Genomic DNA, 14,511 nt, shown 5'->3' with positions numbered 1-14,511 from the left:
AGAGGGCCTGCAGGCAATGAGTGGGTAAGGACCTCTAGACCCCTCAGCCCTGGGGGCAGGAGGTACCTCTAAGTTGTGTCCACTAGCTTCCAGTGTTTCAGGTCTGAGCTCTAGTTAAATAGAAACGTGCTTGAAAACACAGCCTTTCTTCGTTCCTTCCCTGCCTGGTCCCATTTCCCCGCCGGTGCTTCCTGGCATCCTCTCCCAAATCAACTGCGCCCAAAGCCTTATCTTAGGCTCTGCTTCTGGGGCACTCAAACCAAGACAGTCGCCCCAGATCGGGTCCTGTGAAGCAGACCTGGGAAGGGGGTTCTGGAATCGGGGTACTCATCAGCCAGATGGCCACGAGGACCCATCCTTGGTGGTGAGCGGGGTGGCCATACCCCCCGGGGTGGTGCCACAGCTTTGCAGTTGCGACTCTGCGGGAGGGGACGCACGTGGGGAGGGGCCAATGACTTGTGCAATCTCTCCAGCATTTGTGGAAATGGGGGCAGTGGTAAATGTTAAGGACTGTGGAGTCAGGTTTTTGTTTATTAATGATAGAAAAATGCTGAAGGAAGAATATGACGGCCAACTATCAACCCAGGGCATGTTCCCATGATATCACAGTGGTAGCTTGAAACCCACTGTGGTAGGAAACACTAAGGAAATTGGCAAATACTGTAACTGAGGGCTTTAAAAAAAGAAAAAGACAGAGAGCCAGGTGTTCAACATTTACTAGCACATTTGCCTTCGCTGGGTTTCCGGAGTCTGAGGATTTGTATGGCTTGTTAACTTCTCAAGGCCTCTTGACCTTTCTAAGCCTAGGTTTCCTCAGCTGTCACGTATTAACCTACCTCATAGAGCTTTGTAATTGAAAATAACATAAACGTGGATCTGATTCGTTGGTGATGGGGGGTGAGGGGAGACGGACGCCGGCAGATGGAACTTGCGGACAGTGAGAAGGCCACGGTGCCCTTGATCTTTATTTGGCTCTTTCTAGGTCTGCACCTAGAGTTCCTCTTTCAGCTGAGCTACGGTTCTCCATTTCGATTCTTTTAGCGGCTTTGTAAGATAACTTTCCAAGTCACTAGGGTATTATTTCAATTACTACTCTATTGTAAAAGTTAGTATAACTCCTCACTCCCAGGGAGTTGTTTATACAACGCGGGAATTTGCCTTAAAACGCATGCGTTTTTCCTATCATAAAGTCAACAAAGTAGAAGCTCTGTGCAAAAGCATTCACTTCCTTGAGCACTTTAAGGCCGAAGATGTCACTATTTATCATTTGTAAACATAGGATTTTTAATACTACTGCTTAAAGTTTATTTTACTAACTGAAGGAAACATACCATTAAATTTTTATAATGTCCCAAATAAGCCTTAAATTAAGGAAGAAGAAATGGGAAATGCATTATTGTTTGACTTGGGAGGTAAGAGAGCTATTCATTTATTAATTTCCATATCTCACCAAAACTGATGGATTAAAAGTTTAAAAAAAATACTTTCAATGAAATGATAGAAAAGATGCCCATAGATGTGGTACCAATTTATGTGCTCACATTTAGCTTGTTCTTGTATCTTCTAATTGGGCCTCCGTGTTTGATTTAAGAGAAACAGCACACAGCTGATGATTTGGCATTATTGAAGTCACCTCCTTATGGGAGTTATTCAGCATATCACTCTGTCACAGCGTTGTTGAGAAATAATTCATATGTCGTACATTCGTCCATTTAAAGTGTACAAGTCAGTGATCTTCATACATCTGCAGAGTTGTGCAACAGTCACTGCATTCTAATTTTTGAATAGTGTTGTCCTGCCTGAAAGAAACCCCATACCCTACCCAGTAGCACTCACTCCCCACCTGACCCAACAGCCCCAGGCAACCACTAATCTACTTAGGTCTCTGAATTTAGCCTGTTCTGGGCAAGTCCTACAAATGGAATCACCTTTTGCGACTGGCTTATTGCACTTCGCATAAGGTTTTCAAGGTTCATCCATGTCGTGGCATTGACTCTGTACTTCATTTCATATTACTATTAATAAGGGGTAATATTGCATTGTATGGTTATAACACATTTTATTTATCTACTCATCAGTCAGTAGACGTTTGGATTGCTTCCTAGTTTGGGCTATTATGAAAAACACTGCTGTGAACGCTCATGTGCAACTTTTTGTGTGAACATATATTTTTTCAATGTATTTCTGATTGACACCTAAACATAGACAATTTGCTTTAAAAAAAGAGAGAGAGAAAAAGAAGGGCCTGGACTCATGCTGCAGAAGTAAAGGTACAGAGAAGATGTGGACTCAAGAGATGTGACTATGTTATGGAAACAAACTGTTTTACTAGATTCTGGTAATAAGTTCAGGAGGCTGGAACAGGGGAAATGCCTTCTGACTTCCTACTTGCATATTCTTGGCATAGAAAGTCCCTGTTTCTTTAATATCAAGAAATTGAAAATGCATATTGCCTCATGGGGATAGTCTCTCCATCTGCACCCAGGAGTATTAATGCTTTCCCTCTTGAGATCAGCCATCCTGTGCTTGAAAGGTCGGGATGGTTTAGACAGAGGTGAAGAATGAATAAAGTGCTTCATGACCTATGAGTTCTCATAAATGCTTCATAGATTGTGCGAATGACACCGACATGCTGGGAAAGAGGACAAGTCTGTACTTCCCCTGTTGGCATATTCATCGTACATTCCTGAAATTACTTAGTTCATTATCTCAGCGAAGATGTTCTGATAACGGGTTTTGTGTCGTGGTTAAAAGTATGGACTTTTGAGCCGTGTTGCATGAGTTCAGATCCTCTTACTGGTTGTGTTGACTGTAGCAAGTTCCTTAATCTCTCTGTGCCTTGGTTTCCGATTTGTAAACGGGGTAACAGTCTCCGTGTGTGGGAATATGTATAGTTAGAAAGATTGCTAGATCGTATTGAATGTCTAAAACAGAGAGCACGACAAGAATATTAACTGTTATGAATTGGTTTTATGTACAGCCTCATCGCATGTTTTTCATAATACTCTGAGCTAATTTTTGTGTCTTCTAAGCTCTGTTTTACGGATGAGACAACTAATGCTCAGAGAAGTTAGGCAGCTTATTTCAGCAGCTAAGATGAACCATCCAAGTCTACTTGGTTCGCAAAATATTTTATGGAAGTACTCCTCCCAATGTTTATATAATGTAACTTGATTAAATCAAATGGAATTAAAGAAATAGAAAAAAAAATGATTGGATGAAAACATGGATTGCAGGAGATAGGAAAGGCGAGTCTACCTTCCCAAAGATGCGTTCAGAGCCACCAGGGGGCAGCGTGCACCAGGACAACTGGCAACGATCACCTTGTTCACTAATTTTCATCAACTGCTCTAAGATATGACAGCTAATACGGTCAGGTAGTAGATTCACCACGTAGCAGATGCCTTCAAATTAGATATTCTTCAATGCCGAGGACAATATGAAAGTGGTTCTCTTCTACCCCACGACTTCTCTCAGGTTTCATTTACTTATTCAGCTTTACAAAGCTTAGCCCCTCTTTATGAATTTAATTATCTTGTTGCTAAGTACATGTCTAAGCATAAGTGGCTGGTACAAGAAGCCATCTCTATGGTACCATGTCAGTGTATGGTACATTCAAACCTTGGAAACGTACATTCTCTGTGTTTTAGAAGCTGTGTACTACTCATTCTTGAAGAATTGGGATTTTTAAAAATCACTTTGAGTTGTCGTTACTATTTTGATCCATTGTTTTAACCCATTAGTTAAATACCTTTGATGCTGAAGTTCAGAATTTGACCAGGGTGTTAGAGGTAGGATAAATTAATTAAAACCATTAACTTAATTAAATTAAATAGAATTTAATACTATTATAGAAATAAATACTATTATAAGTCCAAGATAGATGTGAATTCATTCTCTAAAACGTGGGTGATGTAGAAAACTAGGCTCCTTTAATTGGTGAATCTAAAAAATAAACAAGAAGAATAAAATATACACAACACACAAAGATCAGGATATGTCCAATGAAAGAAACCCTAGCCTCTTCAAATGTCTCATATATACTTGTCTATATACATATACCATCTCTTCTTTTTGCTTTTGACTTTTCTTGTACCATCGACTCTAAAACAGTGGTTCTCAACTGGCGATTTTGCCCTCCCCGGCACATCTGGAGACAGATGGGTTGTTGGCAGTGGAGAGCTCCCTCTGCCACTGGCATCCAGTGGGTGGAGGCCAGGGATGCTGCTCAACATCCTTCAATGCCCAGAACACCCCGCAACCAAGAATTGTCAGGCTCAGAATGTCAGTCAAACCGATGTCGAGAAATCACGCTGTAGAGCAACAGCGTAATTATCATCGGTGCGATGTATGTGCCAGTTACCAACTTTTCGGCCACTGTTAGTAAGGTTTCGGTCCAGGTTAAACCCCTTCTGCCTCTGACACAAGGCCTCTTTCTCGCCTGCTGAAGCAACTGCCAGCTCTTCTTCGTAGCTTTTCATTCAGAACCCAATGAAACTTTGCAACTCTAGAGCTGAAAGGAAACAAAATAATTTCATTTTTAACAGAAAAATGTATGTGTAACAAATTATTTTTAAAATAGAAAAGTATTTATGCATTCTTTTTTTTTTTTTTTTTTTTTTTTTTTTTTTTTTTTTTTGTGGTCCGCGGGCCTCTCACTGTCGTGGCCTCTCCCGTTGCGGAGCACAGGCTCCGGACGCGCAGGCTCAGCGGCCACGGCTCACGGGCCCACCCGCTCGGCGGCACGTGGGATCCTCCCGGACCGGGGCACGAACCTGCGTCCCCCGCATCGGCAGGCGGACTCTCAACCACTGCGCCACCAGGGAAGCCCTCATGCATTCATTTTATCATAACACATTTTAAAGAAAATTTTAAATCTTTAAGAAAGGCCACTTCAAGGTGCTATGAGAGCCTTAGACTAAAGAGCTACCTCCTGTGTGCCTTTCTCAAGTCAGTCATGTTTCCAGGACTTCATAGCCTACAGCATATTAGGGTTGGAGCTTTTTGTTTCTGTTTTGTTTTTCTCTAATTTGAAACGTACAGAAAGTGACAAGAATAGTACAAAGAACTTTTTACCCAGATTTACCGCAGGTCACCATTTGGTTGTATTACTGTACCATTGTCTGTCACCTATGAATGTATATCTGCGTATTGATCGATTAATTGATCTGTCTTGAACTGTTTGAGAGTAAGCAGCGGACATTGGGTCCCTTTACCCTCAGGTACTTCACTGTGGACTCCCTGAGAAAAAGAAGGTTGCCCTACACAATAGAGTGACCAAAATCAGGAAACTGAACATTGTCACCGTGCAGCTGTCACGTGGCATGCTGGTGCACTGGGGGTGAGGCCGGGGAATCCTAACTCCTAACACTTGCCGTTTCCGTGGGAAATGACTCACCCTGGCTGATTTCAAGTTACCAACAACTTAGCACCCGGTTTGCAAAATTCCTCAATGTTTAACCACAAGCTCTGGGCCACCCGGGCCCAATGCCACGGTCATCTGATCTGCCATTCATCGTCAAACTCTGTTCCCATTTGTTTGTTCCCATAGCAGACATTGTTCCCATTTCAGGATTCAGTCCACAGACACCGCTGGTCAAGTCCCCTTAGTCTCCTGTAATCTGGAGTGGCGTCAGCCTTTCTTGTCTGTCATGACATCGCCGTTTGTGAAGAGTACAGGTTAGGTCTTTTGTAGAATGTCCTTTAATTAGGGTCCATCTGGCGTCTTCTCATGATTAGATTTAGATTATGCATTTTTGGCAGGAATACCACATAAGTGATGTGTCGTCAGTTCGCCAGATTAGAAGCACATGGTGTCGGTTTGTCCCATTACTCGTGATGCAGATTTTGGTCACTTGGTGCGATGGTCTGAATGTTTGTGTCTTTCCCCGCGAACTCACATGTTTCAATCCTAACCTCCAATGTGATGGTGTTAGGAGCTGTGCCTTACAGACCTAAGAGAGCTCTCTAGCTCTCCTCCCGCCCTGTGAGGACATGGGGAGAAGTGGGCAATCTGCCACCCGTGGAAGAGGATCCTCCCCGGACCCTGACCCCGCCGCCGCCCTCATCTTGCATATCCAGCCTTCAGAGCTGTGAGAAACTAAATGTCTCTTGTTTGTAAGCCACCCAGTCTGTGGGACTTTGTTACAGCAGCCCGAACTGACCAGGGCTCTTGGTTAAGTGGTGTTTGTGAGGTGTGAGGTTTCTCCCTTATCAAATTATTGAATTATTGTTTTCCCCCTGTAACTAATAAGCATTTTATGAGAAGACAGAGTGCAAATATCTTCTCCTTCATTAAACTTTTACTGACTGATTTTAGCATCTGGTAGCCATCCTCCAAAATGGCCCCAGGGATCCCACCACTGGCACTTATGTCCTCCCACACCGAACAGGGAGGACACAGGTGTGCAACCAGTGGGATGAGAGGGAAATGGTGACGTGTGGCTTCGGAGTGTGGGTTCCAGAGGAGGGCGCTCTCTCCTATGTTGCTCTCTGGGATCACTGGCTCTAGGGAAGCCAGAAAGTCATGCCTCCCACATAGGTGGGAACGATAATCTGACATTTTTAAATCAATTAAGGTGGAAATTAATAAAGGGAAACCTCACTAAAAGAGTGAGGTGGCCACAAGGGGGAGCTCTCATGCACGGACCACTCGAGGTCAATACAGACTCCAGCAAAGAGATGTACCTTGCATCTCCCCCAGGAATGGAAGCTACTTTTCTATCTCCCGCAGGGGGGAGAAAGATTTTGTTTCTCCTTGTCTGGGAACAGCTCAGCCAATGAACAGCCACTATACTTTGAACTAATTTCCTCCAAGAGAATTTTGTTTATTACAGCCCCCAACGTCCCCTTGTCCTCTAGAAACGAGTTTTCTCTCCTTTGCTTTACTGGGCTTGCGTGCGGTTCACCATAGTTGCCTGTCCCAAAGAGCAATTCTTTGCTGCTCCCGAATAAACCTGTTTTGCTGGTAAAATAACTGGCTGTTTTATTGTTTTAGGTTTATAGCAGACATAAGGAATGACATAAGATATGGAAAGCAACATATGTCAGATTTAGAAAAACTCAGAAAGGAAGTGACAAACTGAGGAAAGAATTTAAATTTGTATGTGTTAAAAATAACGCATGAGGGCTTCCCTGGTGGCACAGTGGTTAAGAATCCGCCTGCCAATGCAGGGGACACGGGTTTGAGCCCTGGTCCGGGATGATCCCACATGCCGCGGAGCAACTAAGCCCCTGTGCCACAACTACTGAAGTCCACAGGCCACAACTACTGAAGCCCGCGCATTGCAATGAAGAATAGCCCCCACTCACCACAATTAGAGAAAGCCCTCGTGCAGCAATGAAGACCCAACACAGCCAAAAAATAAAATAAAATAAATAAATTTATAAAAAATAATAACACGAGAGCAAATTAACCAAACTGATAATGCATTAAGAGACATAAGTGAAAAAAAATTAGGAAGATATAAAAGATATGTAAGGTGGCAGAATAATGGTACCCAAAGATATCCACATACTACTCCCCAGAACTTGTGTGTATGTTTTCATATCTAGCAAAACAGACATTGCGGGTGTGATTAAATTAACGCTCTCAACACATTACCCTGGATCATCTGGATGAGTTTAATCTAATCACACAGGTCCTTAAAAGCAGGAGTTTTTCCTGGCTGTGGAGATGCAAATACAGCAGAAGTGAGAAGTAAACAGAAGTCCTGGGAGGACAGCTGTACAGAAGAATTAGGAAGAAACCTACTTCTACTGGAACAGAGGATGATGCCAGAGAGAGACTAAAACAATAACTACCCGATATGCTGATAAGCTTGGCCATTTGGAAATAGCAATTCGTTTAGTTTTTTTTTTTTCGGTACGCGGGCCTCTCACTGTTGTGGCCTCTCCCGTTGCGGAGCACAGGCTCCGGACGCGGAGGCTCAGCGGCTACGGCTCACGGGCCCAGCCGCTCCGCGACACGTGGGATCTTCCCGGACCGGGACACGAACCCGTGTCTGCTGCATCGGCAGGCGGATTCTCAACCACTGCGCCACCAGGGAAGCCCTGCTTTTAGTTTTGAGGGGTGGACTTTAAAGAATTTTTATGTAAAACATTTATTCTACACTGTTCTAAAGTTAAATCTACCAAACAATTACAATCAAAGAATTCTGGCTTCCGTCCTGTCCCTTGGTTAGTTTCCTCCACTGGTCACCAGTTGTTCCAGTTACTGAGGCTGCAGAACAAAACGCCCCAAACCTAGTGCCGTGCGTGACTGTCCATCACACTCACTCATTCGGGGCCACAGCTCAGACAGGCCCCCGCACGGTGACTTGACTCTGCTTGCTGATGTCGCGTCTCAGCTGGAAGAGTCAGGTTGGGTGCTGGGGTCACCTGGGGCAGTGCTGCTGGCTCCCGTCCTTCCTAGGTGGCCGTCCCACGTGCCTCTCTGCCTGAGTCTGCGCTTCAGTGCCTGGCAGGCTTGCCCCGGGGAGCATCCCAGGAGAGAGAGCCCAGGGAGGCTGTAAGACCTCAGAAGCCACACAGCACACCCTCCGCTACGTTCTCCCAGGCGAAGGCTCAGCCACCCCACCCAGGGTCACTGAAGCAGGGGCCTCCGTAACTCCATGGAGCAGGACAAGATTCTGGAAGAGTCTCTGCGCTGGCAAGAACGCCGTGGCCACTTTGGAAAATGACACGACCCTGGGATGAGGTTCGGTTTGTCCGTCTGTTTTAAATGCTTGAAGACGGGAGAAGAACAGGGACAGTTCTGCAAAGGCATTCCACGAGGCAGCGGATCCGGGAGGGGACTTGGAAGGATGGACAGTGCTGGTGGCGACAAGGAGGGGGAAGTGGGCGCGACCAGGAAGCCAGAGCTGCAGCTGCAAGGCCAGCAGGAGGCCCACGCTTCTCATTCCTCTGGGGGAAAGAGGAATCCCATTTGAATGAGCTGGGATTTTTTTTCTTTGAAATTGACTTGTCAGTGGTCGTACATAAGGGATAATTATTTGGGACTTATATTCACAGCACGTACAAGCTTGCACAAGCTTTTTTTCTGCACGGCAGCCTCCTATGTAATGCCTATGGCCTCCCCACTACCCATCTCACTCAGAGGAGGTCTTTGTAGGGAGGCAGGGCTGGTGCAGTGAATGCAGGGTGCCAGGCCCTCTCCCGGGCGTGCATGGGCACAGCTGGAAACCTCAGCGGCACCTGTTCAAGGTCACACGGTAGCTTTAAGGCCACTCGATGGCTGACTTCAGAGCTCTTTCCAGTAGGTTTGAGCATTAGTTATATGTATTTATATCAGCTACTAAACACTATTGATCAAGACTAAGTATTAATAGAGTATCCACTACATTAGCTGTTAATGAATATTCAACTATTATTTGTAAGGCAGAAGTGCTTATCTAAGGGAAAACAGCTCAGTCCTGTCGTAAAATCTCAGAAGTCTAAGTCTGCTTAATTTTTGGTTTTCTTCCAGTTTTATTGAGATATAATTGACACACAGCGCTGAATACAGTTTAGGCGCACAGAATAATGACGTGACTTTTGGACATCCTGAAATGAGGACCACAGTAAGTTTGGTGAACATCCATCATCCATATAGACACAAAATGAAAGAAAGAGAAAAAAATAATTCTTTTTCTTGGGATGAGGACTCAGGATTACTCTCTTAACAACTTGCATATCTAACATGCAGCAGCTCTCATTACATTTATCACCTGGTACATGACATCCCTAGTACTTACTTATCTGATAACTGGAAGTTTGTCCCTGTTGACAGCCTTCCTCTAATGCCCCCTCCCTCCTCCTCTGCTTAGTTCTTTTTAAAGATAAATAATTGTGAAACATCCAAGTAAACAGTCTCTTCTAATATCCATGTAGGAATGTGTGTGGGATGTGTGCACAGGTGCATATGTGTGTGTGAGTGAGCTCATTTTTTTCTTTCTTTTTTCAGGAAGTGATACATTCCTTTATTTCACGTTTAGAATATTAGGCTATTTGGCTTGATTTAGTCTTATTCTCGCTTCCAAAACGTTTCTTCCCTTTAGTTCCAACTATTAAAGTGAATCTTCAAGAAAAAGGACACCATGAAAAACACTTGGCTGATCTTTTTCTGTTCCTTTCTTGTTCGTGTTTTGTCATAACCACAGCTCAGAATAAAGCAGCTCCACAAAATAGCTACCTCGGTAGCCAGGCCGGCATGGCAAGGCCACACATACTGGTCCTATGAGAGTCGGAGAAAGGTCAGAGGGAGAACACTCAGAAAGTGTCCAAACTTTCTCAATATATAATAACTTAGAATGCAAAGGAGTTTTTAAGGAAAGAGTCCTCAAAGTGTGACAAAGCTACTTAAAGCTTCAGAACCTAAAAAGATGCCACAGAGACTGGAGACATTCTCTCCTGTTATGGCTTTTAATACACAAGGTCTAAAACCAACACCCACCGGCACCAAGCTCAGGGCTAAGGCAGACTCGCCGAGACCCCCGGGAGCCCCCGAGGTCCTTCCCTCCCAGGTGAGGGTCCACAGGCTCTGTCATAAGAAACAAAGCAGCACTGGGCTCCTACTACGTGCCAGGCGCAGTGGGCTCGCGCTAAGCCACCAACGACACTTTTTTGATCATCATGACAGGCCGTCAGAACGCGTTGCTTTCCTGTTATACAAATGAGGAAGCCGAGGCTTCTTGGAGCCAGTTAGCTCACCAAGGTCACACAGGTCCTAAGTGGAGAGTCTGAACTCACCCCCAGACAGGCCCATTCGTTCCCAACTGCTGGAGACACCTGACCCAGAGCCCCCGTTCACCTGAGCCTCCCCTGGCCTGGATGGGGTGGCAAGACTGGACGACGCCAGGAAAGGTGAGCGCGGACCCCAGCTGGCAAGCCCTCCCGTGGCTCCTGCGGGTCACGCGGCCCCCAGACCGGGGCTCCGTTCCCCGAGGGCCAATGCCGACATCCAGCGCGGAGTGCACTGTTGGAAAACTTTGCTCTCTGACGCCCGGCACGGGTGCCTGCTGTGCAGCCGAGCGCTCGTGTTTACCAGTTCGCACCTGACAAACCCCGCACCAGCGGGCGCTGCGCGCCCACCCGGGGCTTTTCAGCCAGGTCTGCGCTGCTCCGTGGCTCCTGTTACTCCGCCCACTGGGCGTCTCTTTGCGGGGAAGGACGGGCACAGCCCCCGCCGGCACAGACGAGCAAGCTGCACCCACCTCCCCACCTCCGCTCGCCCACGTGGCTTGTCAAGGCCTTCTCTCCTCCTCCTCACGGACGGTGGACCATGTTACTTTTCCCAGCTATTGGCCGACGTTCGCCGCGTGCTCTCAACACTTGCGCTGTGACTGCAATGCCCTCCCCTGTGCGAGGTGTACACTTCCTTCCTCGTCGCCACCGGGCTTGGCCATGTGACATGTTCTGGCCAAAAGAATTTGAATAGAAGACCAGATGTCAGGTGCTGAGGGATCCGAGCCCAGGTGTGGTTCTGCCACCGCTGGGCCGTTAGAAAGGCAGGGACCAGCTCCGGCTGTTCCTTCAGCCTGGGTCCCAGAGTGAAAATAACCTGGCCCACCGCCAGCATGGAACACGGGCAAAGATTGACCTTTGTTGGTGTAGTTAGAGAAGCCCTGAGATTTGGGAGGTGTTTGCTGTTGCAGTATAACCTGCAGTGTTTCGTGAGCTGGGAACAGGGGGATCAGTAAGAAGTTGTGTAATAAAGGTTCCTGCGAGTCTGAGCCATCAGCACTGGTTGAAAGCCGACCTGGTCGTTGCAATGGCTGTGGCCACCTCATCCCCTGCCTCCCGTGGACATGCTTCTTCACAAGCTAACTCTGCCCCTTAAACGGCATGATTTATACTCTTTCACGCTGCACTGTGGGAGCCCGTAACCCCACCACTCGGGTTCCTCCCTACCTCCTGAGGCGACAGCCGTCAGCCGTCTCCGCCTGTCCCTGTGACGGCTCGCCAGCTTCCAGAGCCCCAGTTTGGCCTGGACGCCAGCTGCCCCTCGCATCTTCTTCTTCTTCTTCTTTTTTTTTTTTTTTAACATTCCTTCTGTTTTGAAGTCTAGTTGATTGACAATTACGTCAATTTCTGCTGTACAGCAGTGACTCAGCCATACATATATATACATTCTCTTTTTACATTCTTTTCCATTATGCTTTACCATGGGATATTGAATACAGTTCCCTGTGCTATACCTTCTTTCTTGTACGTTTATTGAACTCTCCCTCTGGTCTGTTTAGGATCTGGCTAGGCGGACAGCATTGAACAAGATGACATCCCAGGTCCAGATCCAGGTTTGGGGGTTGAAAACTTGTGCAATTTGGAGGTCCCTTACTGAGATCCGGAACAAAACCCCATGAGTACAACATGAGGGACAGGGCCTTGGAGGCCCATGCCAGTGAGGGGGTGGGGGTCAGTGCACCCCGGGGGGTGGGGTGGAGAGGATGAATGCAGAGATAACAGGAAACTCAAAGGCGATGAAGAGAGCCTTGCTGAAAATAAACAAGGCGATGCAGTGGGAAGCAGCCAGTGCTGACGATGCAGAATTTTGCTTGAGCCTGTGATCCTGAACCAGCAACGGTTAAGGTTAAAAAGTCCTCCTGCCCTTTGTGTTCCAGAAAACAGCTCACTGCAGGGGCTCAGATACGACTGCGAGACGCCCCTGTTTACCTGGGACAAGGCCAGACACGGACCCTCCGAATTCCATTCCTCACCTCACTTCAGTCCCCAGTGGTCATTCGGAACATGACGCTCAGTAACCAGCCTTTCCTTCAGCTGCTCTCCTTCCTCCAGGCCTAGACCTTTGGCCCAGCCTCACCCAGAGCCCGCAGGAGCCCCTCCTGACATCCTCTCCTAGGAAGCCACCCTCCCACCCCATCTCCCACCCCCGGTTCTTTCTAGCTGTGTTTACCCCTCTCTGTAAAGAAACCCCTTTTTGCCTGACCCTTGAGAAGCTTGCAGATCTTCAAGTCAGAGCTCTCTCCTGTTGCTAGAGTCCCCTCGCCCTGCAGTATCCTCGAGAATACAATCTTTTCTAAGTCAGATTCTGTGTTTTTGTTTGTTTGTTTTTTGTGGTACGCGGGCCTCTCACTGCTGCGGCCTCTCCCGTCGCGGAGCACAGGCTCCGGACGCGCAGGCTCAGCGGCCACGGCTCACGGGCCCAGACGCTCTGCGGCATGTGGGATCTTCCCGGACCGGGGCACGAACCCGCGTCCCCCTCATCGGCAGGCGGACTCTCAACCACTGCACCACCAGGGAAGCCCAGCCAGGTTCTGTTTTTATTTGGCTGTGGTCAGGAAAGCCCTCTCCACGGAGGAGGGATTTACACAGATGGACCATGGTTCAAGGGAGAACTAGGATTATGGGAGGTGATTTTGTTTTAAGAAATGGATATTTTTAGCCTAAAAGAAAAGAGAGGGAAGAGGACAGAATTGTGGGGGTGCCTAGGTTGTTTAGAGGAAGTGGTTAAAGGAGCCTGAAAGAGGCAAGCATTTGGGGAAATGGGGAAGTCAAGAAAGGCACAACGTTGCATAAGACCCCAGAGGAGCTCATGCATTCCTTCCACAGGCGCTATTTTATTGAGCACCTACTACTTGCCACCCATCGTGCCAGGCAGTGGGGACTCGGTGGTGAGTAAACTAGATATGAGTGTTGACTTGCAGTCTACAGGGCAAGACAGAAATGAATGGAATAATCACACACATGTTTCATTTCAAACAGTGGTGTGTACTATGTGGGTGAGTAACAAGCGGGCGGGCACACTACCCGTGCACTTGGACAGTCCTGGATGGCAGAGGCACCTGAGGAAGGCATACTCTACTCAAAAGGTGAATACGAACGGGCATTAGCTAGGGTAGCATGTGGGGATGGGGATGGTGTGACGGGAGCATCTCAGCAGAGGGAGTGGCTGAGGAATGACAAGGCCAGCGTTTGTGGGGTGCAGCCAGGGCCTCTGGGGTGGATGTGCACGTCTGTCCTGCACAGCGATCTGGACCGCTGAGCTGTGAGGCCCAAGCAGGCTCAGAACTTTGATGTTCATCCAAAGACCAATGCGAGGACTCCCCTGGCGGTCCAGTGGTTGAGACTCCACGCTTCCACCGCAGGGGGCGCGGATTCGATCCCTGGCCAGGGAACTAAGGTCCTGCATGCTGCGTGGCCATAAAAAGCAAAAACGAAAACCAGAGATCAGTGGGGAGACCCAGAACGTTTTTCCAAGGGAGTGACCTGATTAGATCCACACCTAACCGTAGAGCCACTGTTGTCCGATGCAGTGAGGCCAAACTGACCCAAACATGGGAATCTGAAGCGGAGAAAGGTTTATTGCAGAACCAAGGAAGGAGAACAGGCAGCTTGTGTTCAAAAACCCCAAACTCTCCAATGGTTTTGGGGGAAGAGTTTTTATAGGCAAAATTTGGAGTGAGGGCTGCGGGGTGTGTGACTTCTTCTGACTGACTGGTGACGAGGTAACAGGGCGGGGCTCCAGGAATCTTGTGCCCATCCTGAAGTTACCGTCCTCCACCTCCACCTGGC

Source organism: Kogia breviceps, chromosome 13 (assembly GCF_026419965.1).
Source record: "Kogia breviceps isolate mKogBre1 chromosome 13, mKogBre1 haplotype 1, whole genome shotgun sequence".
NCBI lineage: Eukaryota > Metazoa > Chordata > Mammalia > Artiodactyla > Physeteridae > Kogia > Kogia breviceps.
The sequence above is the reverse complement of the archived record's forward strand: the minus strand, read 5'-3'. Positions refer to the sequence as shown.